Genomic DNA, 18281 nt, shown 5'->3' on the forward strand with positions numbered 1-18281 from the left:
TATCCTCATCTCACCTTCACCTCCGCTCCCTCACTTGCTCAATTCCTTTTCTGCCTCAACCCCACCCTGCCTCACTCTCCTTTTCTTCTCTGCTCTTTCTCCACCCCTTCCCTCTCCCACCTTCCTCCTTCCCTGTCTCTGTCTCTCACCTTCGATTCCTCTTCATCCCCCAAATTCCAGCTGAACTCGAGAATCCTGAGAGTGAGGAAGACATGGAGTGCATTCTGGTTTCTCCTCTATTTGCCCCCTCTCGTCTGCCTTTCCAGATTGCCCATCTCTCCCATTGATGCATCCCACACTCTCCCATGAATGTCACTCAATTAGCTGCTCCCACATGGGAGGAAGTTTACACACAGTACAAACATGGTTATCAATAAACTTCAGTTCAGTATCCTGCCTGCTGGCATCCTGGTGTGCTCCACACTATCCCTCAGAAACAAACACAATAATAAACAAACAGGAAAATAGAGCAAATACCTGCAGTACCTACATCTACTTATAAACCAAATATTACCTTATAAAAGTTCAACTCCAGGAAATAGGAGCCAGTTGGAAGTGTAAATGATTTCATCATAGCATTGCATGCCCTGTCAGACAACTGTCAGACAATTGAATTAACTTTATTATTTACATCCTTCATATACAGGAGGAGTAAAAATCTTTACATCACATCTCCGTCTAAATGTGCAATATGCAATTGTAGTAATTTATAATAAATATTATGTACAACAGGACAGTCAATATAGCAGAGAAATAAAATTGTGTCAGCGTGAATTAATCAGTCTGATGGCCTGGTGGAAGAAGCTGTCCCGGAGCCTGTTGGTCCTGGCTCTTATGCTGTGGTACCGTTTCCCGGATGGTAGCAGCTGGGACAGTTTGTGGTTGGGGTGACTCAGGTCCCCAATGATCCTTTGGGCCCTTTTTACACACCGAGAGTGGAAATCTGTGAGATGAGCTCATTGGAGACAGGATTGTTGTTGAGAGTCCAGATGCAAGCAAACCTCACACTGGAGGAAGCTATTACTATGGTCAAGCAGAGTGAGAATGTTCGCCAGCAACAGGCAGAACTCAAGCACGATAATGATGCTGAGGTTAAGCTTGAAGCTGTACGAAAAGGGTACAAACAAGGTACAGTCAGAAAGAGGTGACAGCAGAGCTCAGCTCAAACAAAACAGCAAGCGAAACAAAGAGCAGGTCAAACATCCAACTGCGGGAGATGTGGCAAACTTTGCAACAAAGCCATAAATTCCATTATCCAAGTGATTGACATATAACATAAAAGAATTGGCCCCAACACAGACAATCCCTGTGGAGCACCACTAGTCACCAGCAGCCAACCAGAAAAGGCTTCCTTTATTCCCACTCTTTGCCTCCTGCCAATCAGCCCACTGCTTTATCTATGCTAGAATCTTTCCTGTAATACCATGGGCTTGTGGCTGGTTAAGCACCCTCATGTTCAGCACCTTGTCGAAGGCCTTCTGAAAATTCAAGTACACAACATCAACCAATTCTCCTTTGTCTATCCTGCTTGTTATTTCTTCAAAGAATTCCAACAAATTAGTCAGGCAAGATTTTCCCTTGGGGAAACCACGCTGACTATGGCCTATTTTATCAGGAGCCTCCAAGTACCCTGAGACTTCATCCTTAATAATTAACTCAAACTTCTTCCCAACCACTGAGGTCAGACTAACTGGCCTATAGTTTCCTTTCTTCTGTCTCTCTTCCTTCTTGAAGAGTGGAGTAACATTTGCAATTTTCCAGTCTTCCAGAACCATTCTAGAATCTAGTGATTCTTGAAAGGTCGTTACTAATGCCATCATAATCTCTTCAGCCACCTCTTTCAGAACTCTGGGATGTACACCATCTGGTCCAGGTGACTTATCTACCTTCAGACCTTTCAGCTTCCTAAGAACCTTCTCCCTAGTAACTTCACACACTTCATGACTCCTGACACCTGGAACTTCCACCATACTGCTAGTGTCTTCCACAGTGAAGACTGATGCAAAATACTTATTCAGTTCATCCTCCATTTCCTTGTCCCCCATTACTACCTCTCCAACATTGTTTCCAGTGTTCCAATATCCACTCTCACCTCTCTTTTACACTTTATGTATCTGAAGAAACGTTTGGTATCCTCTTTAATATTATTGGCAAATTTACTTTCGTATTCCGTACTTAATGACTTTTTAGTTGTCTTCTGTTGGTTTGTAAAAACTTCCCAATCCTCTAACTTCCCATTAATTTTTGCTCTATTATATTCCCTCTCTTTGACTTTTATGTTGGCTTTGACTTGTCTTGTTGTGTCATCTTGCCTTTAGAATACTTCTTCCTCTTTAGGATGTATGTATATATCCTGAGCTTTCAGAAATTCCAGCTATTGCTGCTCTGCCAGTGTTCTTTTCCAATCAAGTCTGGTCAACTACTCTCTCATGCCTCTGCATGCCTCTCTCAGACTGATGCATCTGGCTTTAGCACCTCCTTCTCAAATTTCAGGGTGAATTCCATCATGTTATGATCACTCACCCCTAAGGGTTCTTTTACCTTCAACTCTCTCATCAATTCTGGCTCATTGCACAACACCCCATTCAGAATATCTGATCCTCTAATGGGCTCAACCATGAGCTGCTCTAGAAAGGCATCTTGTAGGCACTCCTGTAATCCAGCACCAACCTGATATTCCCAATCTACTTGCATATTGAAGTTCCCCTTGACTACTGTAACATTGCCCTTTTGCCATGTATTTTCTATCTCCCATTGTAATTTCTACATCCTTACTACTGTTTTGGAGTCTGTATACAACTCCCATCAGGGTCTTTTCACCCTTCCAGTTTCTTAGCTCTATCCACAACAATTCAGCACCTTCCAACCTAATGTGACCTCTTTCTAATAATTTGATTTCATTTTTTACCAACTGAGCAATGCCTCCACTGCCTTCCTGCCTGTTCTTTCAATACAATGTGTATCCTTGGACATTAAGCACCCAGCTACAAATCTTTCAGCCATGATTCAGTGATGCCTATAACATCATACCTGCCGATCTGCAATTGTTCTGGAAGTTCATTTACCTTATTCCGTATACTGCACGCATTCAAATATAACATCCTCAGTCATTCACCCTTTTTGATTTTGTGCAGCTTTTATAAAAGCCAGTGTCACTCAAAATTAGAGAGCTTTCCTCGGGGCTCTACGTTCAAATAGACAAGGCTGGTATACTAGGGTCCAGTTGCAAAATGAGGCAGTTACATTCAAAATGGATGCTGGGGTAGATGTCACAGCTGTCCTCGGATGTCTGTTCACAAAACTGGTGAAGAAAACAGGCCTTACGCTAAACCCAACAAAGAAAGTGCTCATGGGGCCAGGGACACATAAGCTCAGTGCGAAAGGAGTGTTTACTACTTCCATCCGTAAAAATGAGAAACAATTAAATGAGGATGTCTATATTGTCCAGAATCTCTTCTCACCACTACTGGGATGACATACCATCGGGAAGCTGAACCTCATTGCAAGGTTGGATTTGCTACAGAATGCTCAGTGGCAGGAAAAGTACCCAGAGTTGTTCACAGGCCTAGGGGTACTGAAAATATGCGTACCTTATCCGTTGGAGGCCAGGTGTGATGCCCTACTCTCTGACCATAGTAAGGCATATACCAGTCCCATTGGTGAACAAAGTCAAAGCTGAACTTGAGAGATTGGAGGCGCTTGATACCATAACTGGAGTAAATGGACCTACTGATTGGTGTGCGGGCATTGTCCCTGTTCCCAAGCCAGACAGCACAGTGAGGATCTGTGTTGATCTAACAAAATTGAATAATGTAGTGAGGCACGAAAAGTTTATTCTGCCCTGAGCACAAGTTGGGTACGCTGGGCGGAGCAAAATTACAAAGTTCTTCGCCAAACTAGATGCAAACTCATGGTTCTAGCAAACACGAGAAAATCTGCAGATGCTGGAAATCTGAGCAACACACACAAAATGCTGGAGGCACTCAGCAGGTCAGGCAGCATCTATGGAAAAGCGTACAGTCAGTGTTTCAGGCCGAGGCCCTTCATCAGTGGAAAATAAAAGATGAGAAGCGAGAGTAAGAAGGTGGGGAGAGGGGAGGAAGAAGTACAAGGTGGCAGGTGATAGGCAAAGTCAGGAGAGTGGGAGGGGGGTGAAGTAAAGAGTTGATTTGTGAAAGAGATAAAGGACTGGAGAAGGGAGAATCTGATAGGAGAGGGAAGAGGAGCATGAAAGAAAGGGAAGGGGGAGGAGAGCCAGAGAGAGGTGATGGGCAGGTAAGGAGATAAGGCGAGAGAGGGAAATGGGAATGGGGAATGGTGAAAGAGAGGGGAGAGTTTGTGCATGCAATGTTAATTCATAAGACTGAGTCTTTCCCAGACACAATAGCAGACTATATTTATAGAGGTCTGTAACATCACAAAGCACCCCAAGGCACTTAAGGAGCAAGCATCACATACCCCTGTGACTTGGGGAGACAGTTTGAAATGATGCATAGCTTTAGATCGAAACAGGATAGATATTTGGAGCAATTCACTGGAGAGAGCTATGTAAAATAGGGCCAGTGTGTTAATGTGAATCTCTCTGTCAGATGAGGCTGCTCAAAACCCTCCCACCATTGACTCAGGGTCAGCTTGCATCACGGCGCTTTTCTATTTCTGTCGAGCCGTTCCACTAATCCACCAGTGGGCTTGGGCATCACAGAGAGAATAATGTTCTGCGGCGTTTTCTCCCATGGCAACAGGAAATCAGCAAATCTTAGACTGTTGTACCAAATCCTCCAACAACCCTCAGACCGACAGGGCCGACTTTGGTTGTGCAATTAGAACACAGAGCAGTACCAGCACGCACAGGACCAGGCTGTTTAGCCCACAGTGTGCCAAACCAAATAAATCTGTGATCAAATGGCCAACTAAACTCACCCCCTCTGCCAAGATAATGCCCACACCCTTCCATTTTCCTCACATTCATGTGCCTATCTAAATGTCTCTTAAAAGTCTTTAATGTTTCTGCCCCTACCACCACCCCAGGCAGTGCATTCCAGACACCCACCACTCTGTGTAAAAAACTTTCCCCTCACATCTCCTTTGAACTTACCCCCCTCACCTTCAATGCATGTCCTCTGGTATTAAACATTTCAACCCTGGGGAAAAGATATTGTCTGTCTATTCTATCTATGTCTCTCATAATCTTATAAACCTCTATCAGATCTCCATTCAGCCTCCTTTGCTCCAGAGAAAACAGCCCTTTTGTCCAATCTCTTATTATAGCACATGCCCTCTTAACCAGGCCGAATCCTAGCAAACCTCTTCTGCACCCTCTCCAAACCCTTTCTATAATGGGGCAACCTGATGCAGCCTAACTAGTGTTTTATAAAGCTGCAACATAACTTATGTCTTCCCAATGGTTCGATACCCCCTTCTGCTATTAAATCCCACTGCTACACTGGGGATAGAGTTCAAACATAGACAAGCAGTCTGCATTACCCACAGGCAAATGGAGAACAAGAAAAAGCAGTACAAACTTCTACTGAAGGCAAAAGACCCCTTCAAAGCAGTGCTAGCTAATCACTCCACACTTCTTGCAAGTGGCTTCTGTTCATCAGAGCCAGAGACTGAGAACAAGCTTCCCTATTCTTCCTTCCCTTCTCCAACTTCACTTACCAGACTTGGACAAAGTGAGAAATCTTGAGAGACCACAGCGTGAGAAAACGAAGAGCGTGCGTGCTCTCAGACTCAGAGCAAAATCTTGTCACTGCTCAGGAGTGGTGAAGCTGTTAGGGTTTCAGCCCAATCCACCAAAGGAACGATAGTCTGGCAACATGCACCACAATCATTTGTGATCAGAACTTCACAAGGTGAAATCAGGCCAAACAGGCATGCTCATGTGCACCTTCAAATTCCACGAAAGGTACAGGCAGAAATAAAGTGGCCTGATCCTTATGACGAGGACCACTTAGCTGAGGAGGACGCACCGATTCAAGAATCTCCATCCACTCCAACACTTCCAGGAACTGATACCAGGGTCGTTTCTCTGTCCCACCACAGAGATAAACTCCATAGCCTAATGGCTTAGGGCGAGTGACTAAAGAGGCAGAGTAATGCACTCACTCTGCCAGAGTATTCAGGTAGTCTGGCCTGACCCCCCTTGGATTGAGTGTTTTTAAAAAGAGTTATAATGTTGAAAACATTTCACAAAATGAGACTGTTCTTTAAAAGAAGTAATTGGTGAAAAGGGAGGAACACAAAGAGAGTGAGAAACCTTTAAAAACAAAGAGAAAGACAGTTATAATGTTGGCAATTTTAAAAAAATGTTTATGCAAGGAGCATAACAAGTGCTATGGGGTAAAGTGAACTGAATCATTCAAGTTCAGTGATAATAATTTCAATGCAGTTCTCTAGACAAGAAGTACATACCTAGTTTTTCTTTTTTCTCAGGAAGGGGAGATGTAGTGATAGATAATGGTGTTATTCCTGTGTCACTCAGTTAGTCACTCCCATATGGGAGGAGTTCACATGTTGTACAAGCAGCGTTGGCAGTAAAGTTCAGTTGAGTTTCCTGCATGCTAGCAGCCTGGTGTGCTCGTCGTCAGATTTCTGAATAGATCATGAACCCATGAACATAACCTCATCAACACAAGAAAATCATTGCTCCCCAACTCTTCCTACACTACATCGACGACTGCATTGGTCCTGCACCCCTGCTGAGCTCGTCGACTTCATCAACTTTGCCTCCAGCTTCCACCCAGCCTCAAATTTATTTGATCCGTTTCTGAAACCCCCCTCCTCTTACTCAATCTCTCTGTCTCTAACTCTGGAGACAGTCTATCAACTGATATATTTTATAAACCCACTGACTCTCACAGCTATCTGGGCTACACCTCTTCCCACCCTGTCACTTGTAAAACTGCCACCCCCTTCTCTCAGTTCCTCTGTCTCCGCCGCATCTGCTCTCAGGATGAAGCTTTTCATTCCAGAACTAATGAGATGTTCTCCTTCTTCAAAGGAAGGGGCTTCCCTTCCTCCACCATCAACGCTGCCCTCACCCACATCTCTTCCATTTCACAAACGACTCTCCTTACCCGCTCTTCCACTGCCATACCAGGGATAGGGTTCTTCTGTTCCTCACCTACCACCCCACCAGCCTCCGTGTCCAGCGCATAATTCTCCGTAACCATTTCAAATGGGATCCCACCACCAAGCATGTCTTTCCCTACCCCCCACACTTTCTACTTTCCGTAGGGATTGCTCCCTACGTGACTCCCTTGTCCATTCATCCCTCTCCACTGATGTCCCTCCTTGCAAGCGGAAAAAGTGCCACGCCTGCCTCTACACTTCCTCCCTCACTATTATTCAGGGCCCCAAACAGTCCATCCAGGTGAGGTGATGTTTCACCTGTGAGTCCTTTGGGGTCATCTATTGTACCCAGTGCTCCCAAGTGGCCTCGTGTATATCAGTGAGACCCGACATAGATTGGGAGACCACTTCACCAAGCACCTACGCTCCATCCACCAGAGAAAGCAGGATCTCCCAGTGGCCACCCATTTCAATTCCACTTCCCATTCCCATTCCGATATGTCAGTCCACGGCCTCCTCTACTGTTGCGATGAAGCCACACTCAGGAGGAGGAACACCTTATATTCCATCTGGGTAGCCTCCAACCCTTTGGCACGAACTTTGATTTCTTGAACATATGGTAATGTCCCCCCTTTCATCATTCCCCATTCCCTTTTCCCTCTCTCCTTGCCTGCCCATCACCTCCCTCTGGTGCTCCCCCCCCCCCTTCCCTTTCTTCCATGGTCTTCTGTCCTCTCCTATCAGATTCCCCCTTCTCCAGCCCTGTATCTCTTTCACCAACCGACTTCCCAGCTCGTTACTTCACCCCTCCCCCCCCGTTTCACCTATCACCTGCTACCTTGTACTTCTTCCTCCGCTCCTCCCACCTTCTTACTCTAATTTCTCCCCTTCCTTTCCAGTGCTGAAGAAGGATCTCGGCCCGAAATGTCAACTGTTTAATCTTTTCCATAGATGTTGCCTGGTCTGCTGAGTTCCTCCAGCATTTTGTGCGTGTTGCTTAACACTATCTCATTATTCCTTTCCTTTTATACTATTTATGTATTTATTTACATTTTTAATTGTAACTTATAAATATTTTATGTCTTGTACTGTACTGCCGCTGCAAAACAACAAATTTCATGACATATTCTGATTCTGATTCTGAGATACGTTTTCTTGCAGGCATTTACAGGAGAAAAAGAAATACAATAGAATTTTACAAAAAGCAAAGATGGACAAACGAACAGTGTGCAATAGACAGCAAAACATGTAAATTAAAAATAGTCATGCTGAAAACGTGAGTTGTAAAGAGTCCTTGAAATTGAGTCTGTAGATCATTAAATCATTTCAGAGTTGTGGTGAGTGAAGTTATCCACGCCAGTTCAGGAGCCTAGGGTAATAACCATTCCTGAACCTGGTGGTGTGGGACCTAAGGCTCCTGTATCTCCTGCCTGATGGTAGCAGTGAGAAGGTGGGCGTCCTTGACGATGGGTGCTGCTTTCTTGTGGTAGCGCTCTTTGCAAATGAGCTCAGTAGTGGTGGTTGAGTTTTCTCATGTACTGGACTGCATTTAATAACCCTCGTCGCATTATTTTCTCAGAAATCAGCCACACAATTAGATAGAACAGCAAGCAAAGTACAAAGCACACTTGTCTTCATTGGTCAGGGTGTTGACCATAAGAGTCAGGAAGTCACGTGACAGCTATATAAAGCTCTGGTCAGTCCACACTTGGAGTATCATGTACAGTTCTAGTCGCCCCATTACAGGAAGGGGTGTGGAGCACTGGAGAGGATGCAGAAGAGGTTCATCCAGTTGCTGCCAGGATTAGGACATTAGAAGCTGGACAAACTTGGGTTGTTTTCTCTGGAGCTGTGGTGGCTGATAGAGGTTTATATAATTATGAGGGCTGTTCAGAGGGAGTGTCCCAAGGTTGAGTGAGGGAAGAGGGAAGGGGTTGGTGGTTTCACACTGACGTGACTAAACCCAAAAGGGTAACTCTGTGTTAACGTGCTCACCACCCAAAACACCAATCCCTTGCCCCTTCTCTCTCCCTCTCCCTTCTCCTCTCCTCTCCTTTCACCTTCCTATCCTGCCTCCCTCCTTTCTTCCTCCCATGTGCTCCCTCCTAATCCCTTTTCCCCCCTCTTCACATTCCCCTTCCTCCCAGAATAGGAAGAGAAAGGAGAGAGAGGAAGGGAGAAAGTCAGAGAAGGAAGGGAAGAATGGAGAGAGAGGGAACGATGGAGACTGAGAGCGGGAGGAGAGTAAGGGAGGGAATGAGAAAGGGAAGGAGGGAGAAAGTACAGAGGGACAGATGGAAAGGTGGCGACCCAGCGGGCAGAGACACACTCTGTCTGTCTGTCATATTCTCCATATGACCCCATTGGACATCCCCCCCCCCCGCCCCATGCTCTGCTTCCCACCCACATCTCAGCATGTGTGGGGGTGGGTCACTCGTGGGGATTAATAGGGGATGGGTTTGACTTGTGGGCTGGAACAGACTCAATGGGCTCAAAAGGGTAGGAGGGAGAGGAACAGGGAGGTGGGAATAAAGAACTTTGTGTTCAGTCCCACTCCTCCCCCTCTATTTCCTCTCTCTCCCTCTCCCCTATCTCTAATCCCTATCCCCCTCTCCTCCCCATCCCCCTCTCCTCCCCATCCCCCTCTCCCTCGCCCTTCTCTCTCCCCTCTCTTTACCACTCTTTCCCTCCCCTTCTCCCTCACCCTCTCCCCTCTATTCCTCCATCTCTCCCCCTTCTTCCCCTCTCTCACCTCCTCCCTCCCTGATCTCCTCCCTCCGCCTCTCATCATCTCTCCCCTCTTCCCGCTCTCCCCTCTCCCCACCCTCTCACCACCTCCCTCTCCCCCTCCCTCCTCTCCCACACTCCCTCCTCCCTCCCCCTGTCCTTCCCCCCCCTCTTTCTCACCCTCTCTCTCTTCCCCCCCCCCCCCCCCCCCCCCGGCTGGCACGGACAAGGGCCTCAGTGTTGGGCAGGAATGCAGAGGCTCCCACATCCTGCTGCAGCCTCTGAAACCAATTACTGAATGACTGCCACATGTTCAGCCCCAGGCAGAGCAGAGGCAGCCAGGGACACAGCTGGATGGCCAGCAAGCGAGGGGGAGTGAGGAAGGGAGGAGGGAGGGAGTGAGAGAGAGGAAGATAGGGGAAGTGAGAGGAGGTGGAGGGAGGGCAACAGCTGGACAGAAGAGGGGAGAGAGGGAGGGTGGAGGGAGAGAAGGTGAGTGGAGAGAGAGAGGTTGGAGGGAGAGGGGAGGAGGAGTGAGTGTGAACTGCCTGGGATCAGCCCCCGAATCATCAGAGGAGAGGAGGGTACAGAGTGAGTCCTGGGGGATGGGATCAGTGGAGGGGATCAGCACTGGCAGTGGGCCAAAGGGTCTGTTCCTGTGGTGTGTGGCACAAAAATAGAGACAGGCACACAAACACAGACAGAGTATTTTACACACAGACTGTTTAAAACATACACACAATTGCACCCAAACATACACACACAATATCACACACCCACCCCACACACAGTATTACATACAAACAAATTATTGTGCACACCTACACCCACACACAAACTACACATTTGTACACACACACACACACACACACACACACACACACACACACACACACACACACACACACACACACACACACACACACACACACACACACACACACACACACACACACACACACACACACACGTACGTACATGTCTGGACTACACATCCCGACCGGCTGGACGGGTTGAGCGGTGATTTGTTGTTTTTGCTATATTCTGGCACTGACTCAGTAGCAGCCAGGCTGACTAGGCCTGGTTGCTGTGGAGACAGGGTGGGACCCATCGCCCCAAGCCAGGCCCAGCCTACAACCTGTGGGAGCAGGAATCATAGGATCTGGGAATTCTAAGATATTGGTATCCCAGCCAGGGCAGTAGTCTGGGAATCCCAGGGATACAGGGATCCTGACTAGGAACCTGGGAGCGGGAATCCTGGGATATTAGGATTGAGGCCAAGGGTCTGGGAATCCCAGGATACAGGGTTCTGCGAATTTGGGAATCCACAGAACTTGTCCAGGATCAGGGGTCTGGGAATCCTGAGATCCAGGTCTGAGACCTGGAAGAGGGAAGTCAACTCTCCCAGTGTGAAAATAGAGGGAGTGAGGGAGGGATTGAACACCAGGATGAAAGTTGGGGGGAAGAGTAAAGACAGGGAGAGAGAGGGAGAGAAAGAGATGGTGAGGGAAAGGGAGGGAGGACAGAGGAGAAGAGGGGGATAATGAGAGAGGGATATTGAAAGGGAGAGGGGGAGAAAGGGAGAGAGGGAGCAAGAGGCTTGTAGACCTGGCCACTCCATCATGGGCACAACCCTCCTCACCATCGATAACATCTTCAAGAAGCAGTGCTCCAAGAAGTCAGCAAAGACTCTCACCATCTGGAACTTGCTCTCCTCTCATTACTAACATCAGGGAGGAGGTACAGGAGCCTGAAGACCCACACTAAATGATTCAAGAACAGCTTCTTCCTCTCTGCCATCAGATTTCTGGACGGTCCATGAATGCTACCTCACTACTGTATTCCTCTTTTGCACTGTTATTTATTTTGTAATTGATAGTAATTTTTATGCTGTCCAGAAACAACATATCAGTGATAATAAACCCGATTCTGATTCTGAAAGAGCAAGGGAGGAGGAAGGGGAAAAGAGAGAGAGAGATGGAGGGAGAGAGGTTGGAAGAAAGTGGAGGAGGGAGAGAGACAGGGTGGGAAAGAGTGGGGAGAAAGGAAAAGAAAGGGGAAGGGTAAGGGGTTGGGAGGGGGAAGAGGGGAGGTGAAGAGAAATAGAAAGAGAGATGGTGCGGTGGGGAAAGAGGGAGACACCAGAGGAGTTAGGTAGTGAGACAACCGGGGGAGGGAAGGAAACAGGGATGGAGGGAGAGAAGGAGTGAGGGAGGAGAGAGAGAAAGTGAGGAAGAGATGGAGAGAGGGAGTGATGAAGAGCAGACAAAGTGAGCGAGGGTGTCGGAGTGAAAGAAGGGGGAAAGGGGGAGTGTGAGAGAGAGGAGGTGGGGTTTGGGACTGAGAAGAGGAGGAGGTCTCTGTCAATGGAGAGTGGGAAAGATTCTGAAGGATCTGAGAGCCGTCTTGGACACATGACGTCAGGCACTGCAGGAGTGGGAAACATGGCACAGTGGAAAAAATTAACACAGGAGTGAGACAGGCAGCAGGGAGGGAGGGGGAGCAGGAGAGAGAGGCAGCAAGGGAGAGTGAGGAGGGGAGAGAGGGGATCGAGAGTGGGAGTTGGAATTGGTTTATTATTGTCACAGGTACTGAGATACAGTGAAAAGCTTGTCTTCCACACTGTCCATTCAGATCAGATCATTACACAGTGTGTCGAGGTAGAACAAGGTAAAACAATAACAGAATGCAGAATAAAGTGTCACAGTTACAGAGAAAGTGGGGTGCAGGTAAACAATATGGTGCAGCATCATAACGAGGTATATTATGAGGTAAAGAAACCAGTCCTGACGAAGGGTCTTGGTGAAAAACATTAGCAATTTATCCCCCTCCATAGATGCTTACTGACTTGCTGAGTTCCTCTAGCATTTTGTGTGTGATGTTCAATAGTCTGATCATAGCAGGGTAGAAGCAGTCCTTCAGCCTGGTGGAACGTGCTTTCAGGCTTTTGTATCTTCTGCCCGATGGGAGAGGGGGAGGAGAGAGAATGTCTGGGGTGGGTGGGGTCTTTAATTATGTTGGCTGTTTTATTGAGACAGTGAGAAGTGTAGACAGAGTCCATGGAGGGGAGGCTGGTTTCCGTGATGTGTTGAGCTGTACATTGACCACAACTCTCTGCAGTTTCTTGTGGCCGTGGGCAGAGCAGATGCTGTACCAACCTGTGGCGTATCCAGAAAAATTGGTGAGGGTCAATGAGGATGTGTTGAATTTCTTTAGCCTCCTGAGGAAGTAGAGACCCTGGTGTGCTACCTTGCCCAACTCCCCTTGGATCCCATGAGATATGAGGTTCCAGACTAGCCTTCTGTGTGGGACCTTGTCAAGGGCCTGCTGAAGTCCACATAGACAATGTCTACCACCCCACCATTATCAGTCATCACCTTCATCCCCTCAGTACTAATCAATAGGCTTCAAAACCTGGGCCTCCATATTTCCCTTTACAACTGGATCTTTGACTTTTTCATTGGGAGACCACAGTCAGCGCGGATCAGAAATAACACCTTCTCCACACTGCCAGTCAATGCAGGAACACCTCAAGGATGTGTGCTTAGCCCACTGCTCTACTCTCTCCTTCATGGCTGTGGCTAGGCACAGTACAAACTCCAGTATAGGTTGGTAGATTCATGATTAGTAATGACATCAAATGTTATGGGGAGAAGGCAGGAGAATGGGGTTGAGAAGGATAGTAAATCAGCCATGAAAGCAGACTTGATGGGCCGAATGGTCTAATTCTGCAGCTATGGATTGTTGTCGGTTCTGGTTTTATTGACTCTGGGAAGGGAATTTCAGGAGAACACGTATTAGTCTTCATCAAGGGGTCAGCAGTGGAAAGAGTGAGTAGTTTCAATTTCCTGGACTTCGACATCTCAGAGGATCTCTCCTGGGCCCAACATATTGATACAAACACAAAGAAGGCACACCAAAAGCTCTACTTCATTAGGAGTTTGGGAAGATTTGGTATATCGAGGAGCTTGCTAGACTCTAGCAAACTTCTACGGATGTACAGTAGAGAGCATTCTGACTGGGTGTGGAGTCTCCAGTGCAGAGGATCACAAGAGACTGCAGAGGGTTGTAGACTCAGTCAGATCCACCACAGGCACAAACCTCCCCAACATCGAGGACATCCTCAAGAACTGGTGCCTCACGAAGATGACATCCATCACCACCCAGGATTTGCCCTCTTCTCATAATACCAACAGGGAAGAGATTCAGGATCCTGAAGACCCAAACACAACATTTTAGGAACAGCTTTTTCCTCTCTGCCATCAGATTTCTGAATGGCCCATGAACCCATAAACACTACATCACTGTTTTGCTCCCTTTTTTGCACTGCTTTAGTGATATACACTCAGAGGCCACTTTATTAGGTGCCCTTGTACACCTGCTCATCAATACAAGTATCTAACCAGCCAATCATGTGGCAGCAACTCAAAGCATAAAAACATGCAGACATGGTCAAGATGTTCAGTTGTCATTCAGACCAAACTTCAGAATGGGGGAAAAATGTGATCTAAGTGACTTTGACTGTGGAATGATTGTTGGTGCCAGGATGGAGTGGTTTGGGTATCTCAGAAACGGCTGATCTCCTGGGATTTTCACCCAGTCTCTAGAGTTTACAGAGAATGGTTTGAAAAACGGGAAAAAAAACATCCAGTGAGCAAGCGGTGGTTCTGAGACTGTTAATGAGAGGTCAGTGGAGAATGGTCAGACTGGTTTGAACTGACAGGAAGGTGACAGTAATGTAAATCACCTCGCATTACAACAGTGGTGTGCGGAAGAGCATCTCTGAATACACAACACGTTGAAGCTTGAGTTGGACGGGCTACAGCAGCAGAAGACCATGAACGTACACTCCGTGGCCACTTTATTCAATACAGGAGTGTACTGAGTGTATTTCGTATTGTAATTTATAGTAAATTTTATGTATTGCAATGAACTGCTGCCACAAAACAACACATTTCACAACATATGTTGGTGATAATAAACCTGATTCTGCTTCTCATTCAATCCTCTTGGCTGCCATTTCAAACAACTCAGTCAAGTTCATGAAACACAAACTTCCATGCACAAAGCCGTGCTGACTGATCCCAATCGGTCCCTGCCTTTCCATCTGATCACTGTCCTGGAGTTTTCTCCCTTGTACTGGTTTGTACTGAACCTGCTTTGTGCTGTCCTGGCGTGGGTCCAAACAGCTCCATACTGGACTGGGTTCTGTCCTTTTCTTGGTCTATCCAGGCCTAGATTGACGCAATACGAATAGTACATAGAACACAATGTTGTGCTGACCTTTTTAATCAATCTAACCCTTCCCTCCTATAATGCCCTCCATTTATCTTTCATCCATGTGCCTATCTAAGAGTCTCTTAAATGTCCCTGATGTATCTGCCTCCATGCAACAACCATTCTTTGTGTAAAAAACATATCCTTGGCATTCTCCCTATACTTTTCTCCATCATCTTAAAATTATGCCCTATTGCATTAGACATTTCTGCCCTGGGAACAGGGCACTGGCTGTCCACTCTCTGCCTCTTTTATCATCTTATACACCTGTATCAAATCACCTCTCATCCTCCTTCACTGAAAAGAGAAAAGCTCAAATAAATAAAAGAATTCTAACTGGTTGCATCATGGTCTGGAACAGCAATTGGAATGTGCTGGAACATATGAAGCTGCAGAGAGTAGTGGACTCTGCCCAATACATCACGGGCACTTCCCTCCCTCCCTACCATCGGTAGCGTCCATCATCAGAAATCCCCACCATCCGGGCCATCCCATCTTCTCACAGCTCCCATCAGGCAGGAGGTACAGAAGCCTGAAGTCCCACACCACCAGGTTCAGGAACAGCTACTTCCCTTCAACCATTCGGTTTCTGAACCAACCGGCACAACCCTGATCACCACCTCAGTACAGAAACACCGTGACCACTCTGCACTATGATGGACTTGGTTTGTTCTAATTGAGTTAAACCTGGCATGATCAGAATCAGATTACGTTGATTGATTTTATTTTAATTTCTTTTGAAATAAATTTATCTTTATACTTTTCCTTGTGAATGTTGTGTTTCTGATACTCTGTGCCTGTGACGCTGCTGTAGGTTTTCACTGCACCTGTACACACAGCGACTTGTACAGGTGACAATAAACTTCACTTTGTCCTTGTAGCATGGTGACGAACACAAGACAACAGAATGGTGCAAAGACTGTAATGCAAACTGTAGTAGTGCAAGAAGAAATGGTTAAATGACAACAACCAAATAAGCAAATTAAATTTTGGAATTGGAATTGGTTTATTATTGTCACATGTACTGAGATACAGTGAAATGCTTGTCTTGTACACTGTCCATTCAGATCAGATCATTACACAGTGCATTGAGGTAGAACAAGGTAGAACAACAACAGAATGCAGAATAAAGTGTCACAGTTACAGAGAAAGTGCAATGTAGGCAGACAATAAGGTGCGAGGGCCATGATGAGGTAGATTGTGAGGTCAGGAGTCCATCTATTCGTACTAGGGAACCACTCCGAAGTCTGATAACAGGAGAGAAGCTGCCTTAGAGCCTGGTGGAACGTGCTTTCAGGCTTTTGTATCTTCTGCCTGAAGGGAGAGGGAGAGGAGAGAATGTCTGTGGTGGGTGGGGTCTTTAATTACACAGACTGCTTCACTGAGACAGTGAGAAATGTAGACAGAGTCCATGGGGGAGGGGGGGTTTCCCAATGTGCTGAGCCGTGTCCTCAACTCTCTGCACTTTCTTGTGGTCACAGGCAGAGCAGTTGTCATACCAAGCTATGTTATATCCAGATAGGATGTTTTCTGTGGTGCATCTGTAATAATTGGTGAGGGTCAATGGGGACATGCCGAATTTCTTAAGCCTCCTGAGGAAGTAGAGGCACTGGTGAGTTTTCTTGGCCCTGACTTCGAAGTGGTTGGACCAGGACAGGCTATTGGTGATGTACACTCCTAGGAACTTGAAGCCTTCAATCCTCTTGACCTCAGGACCACTGGTGTACACAGAAACATGTGCGCTGTCCCCCCTCCCCACCCTTTCTGAAGTCAATGACCAGCTCCGGCTCTCTTGTTCAGCTGACACTGATGTAGCCAGTATTGTGGATGACAAGAAATTGGGAGTGGTTGTTAGTGATCACGGGGGGAGGGGTGATGGTCTTGATTCATTAATCAGTTAGGGAAGTGGGCCAAGGGGTGACAAATGCATCTCAATACAGGTAAATGTGAGATGATGCATTTTGGAACGTGACCTTCCAGCACAGGACTTGTTCGATGAACGGTGGGACCCTTGGGAGTGTGATGGGACAGAGGGACCGAGGGGTACAAGTGGTGTCATGGGGGTGAGGGTGTCTGGCACGCTGGCCTTCATCAGTCAGGACACTGAGTACAGGGGTTGGCACATCATGTTGCAGTTGTACAAGTCGATGGTGGGACCGCACTGGGAGCACTGTGTACAGTTCCGGTCACCCTGTTGTAGGAAAGACGTGGTTAAACTGGAAAGGGTGAGAGGAGAGGCACAAGGACGTGGCCGGGACTAGAAGGTCTGAGTTACAGGGAGAGGTTGGCCAGGCTCGGTCTTCATTCTGTGGAATGTGGGAGAATGAGGGGTGACCTTATAGAAATGGTTAAAATTGTGAGAAGCATAGAAAAGGTGGACAGTAACAGTCTTCTCCCCAGGGTAGGAGAGTAAAAAACTAGGAGCCGTAGGTTGAAGATGAGAGAGGGAAGATTTAAAAGGGACCTGAGGGGTAATTTTTCCATATAGAGTGGTGAGTCTATGGAGGGAGCTGCCAGAGGAAGTGGTTGAGGCAGGTACAATAGTGTCATTTCAGAAGCACTTGGAGATGGAGGAGGGAAGGAGAAGGAAAGAGAGAGGAGAGAGAGGGGTGAGAGGGAGGGGGAAGGTAAGGGAAGGGGACAGGAGGGGAAGGTGGAGGAGACAGAGGGAGAGGAGAAGGGGGAAAGGAGAGGGATTCATAACCCACTGGCTGAAGAAATACTCCTCATTATAGTTCCAAAAGAATGCCCCTTCATACTGAGTCTGTGCCCTCGGATCCTGGACTCTCTCACTAATGGAAACGACTTCTTCACGACCGCTCTCTCCAGTATTCTAGAGGCTTCAATGAGATTTCCCAACCTTCCTCATCCTTCTGAACTCCCAGAGACATCAAACGTTCCTCGTACAGCAAGCCTTTCATTCCCAGGATCGGTCTGAACCTCCTCTGGACCCTCTCCAGGGACTGCTGACCCTTGCTGTCTCGCTATCAATCTCCCACCTTCCCTCTCTCTGTCTCATCTCCCTCCTTTTTTCTCTTCATCCCTATTCTATCTCTCCTCCCTCCCTCCCCTCAGCTTCTGTCCTGGAAAGGTTCTGTCCCATTCCTGGACTAGTTCTGACCCACTGCTAGACTAGTTGTCCTGTTCCTGGATCAGTTCTGTTCCAGTTCTTACTAGCTCTGGGCAGGGAGGGGGTTAAACTT

The sequence above is a fragment of the Hemitrygon akajei genome, chromosome 18 (genome assembly GCF_048418815.1).
Source record: "Hemitrygon akajei chromosome 18, sHemAka1.3, whole genome shotgun sequence".
Lineage (NCBI taxonomy): Eukaryota > Metazoa > Chordata > Chondrichthyes > Myliobatiformes > Dasyatidae > Hemitrygon > Hemitrygon akajei.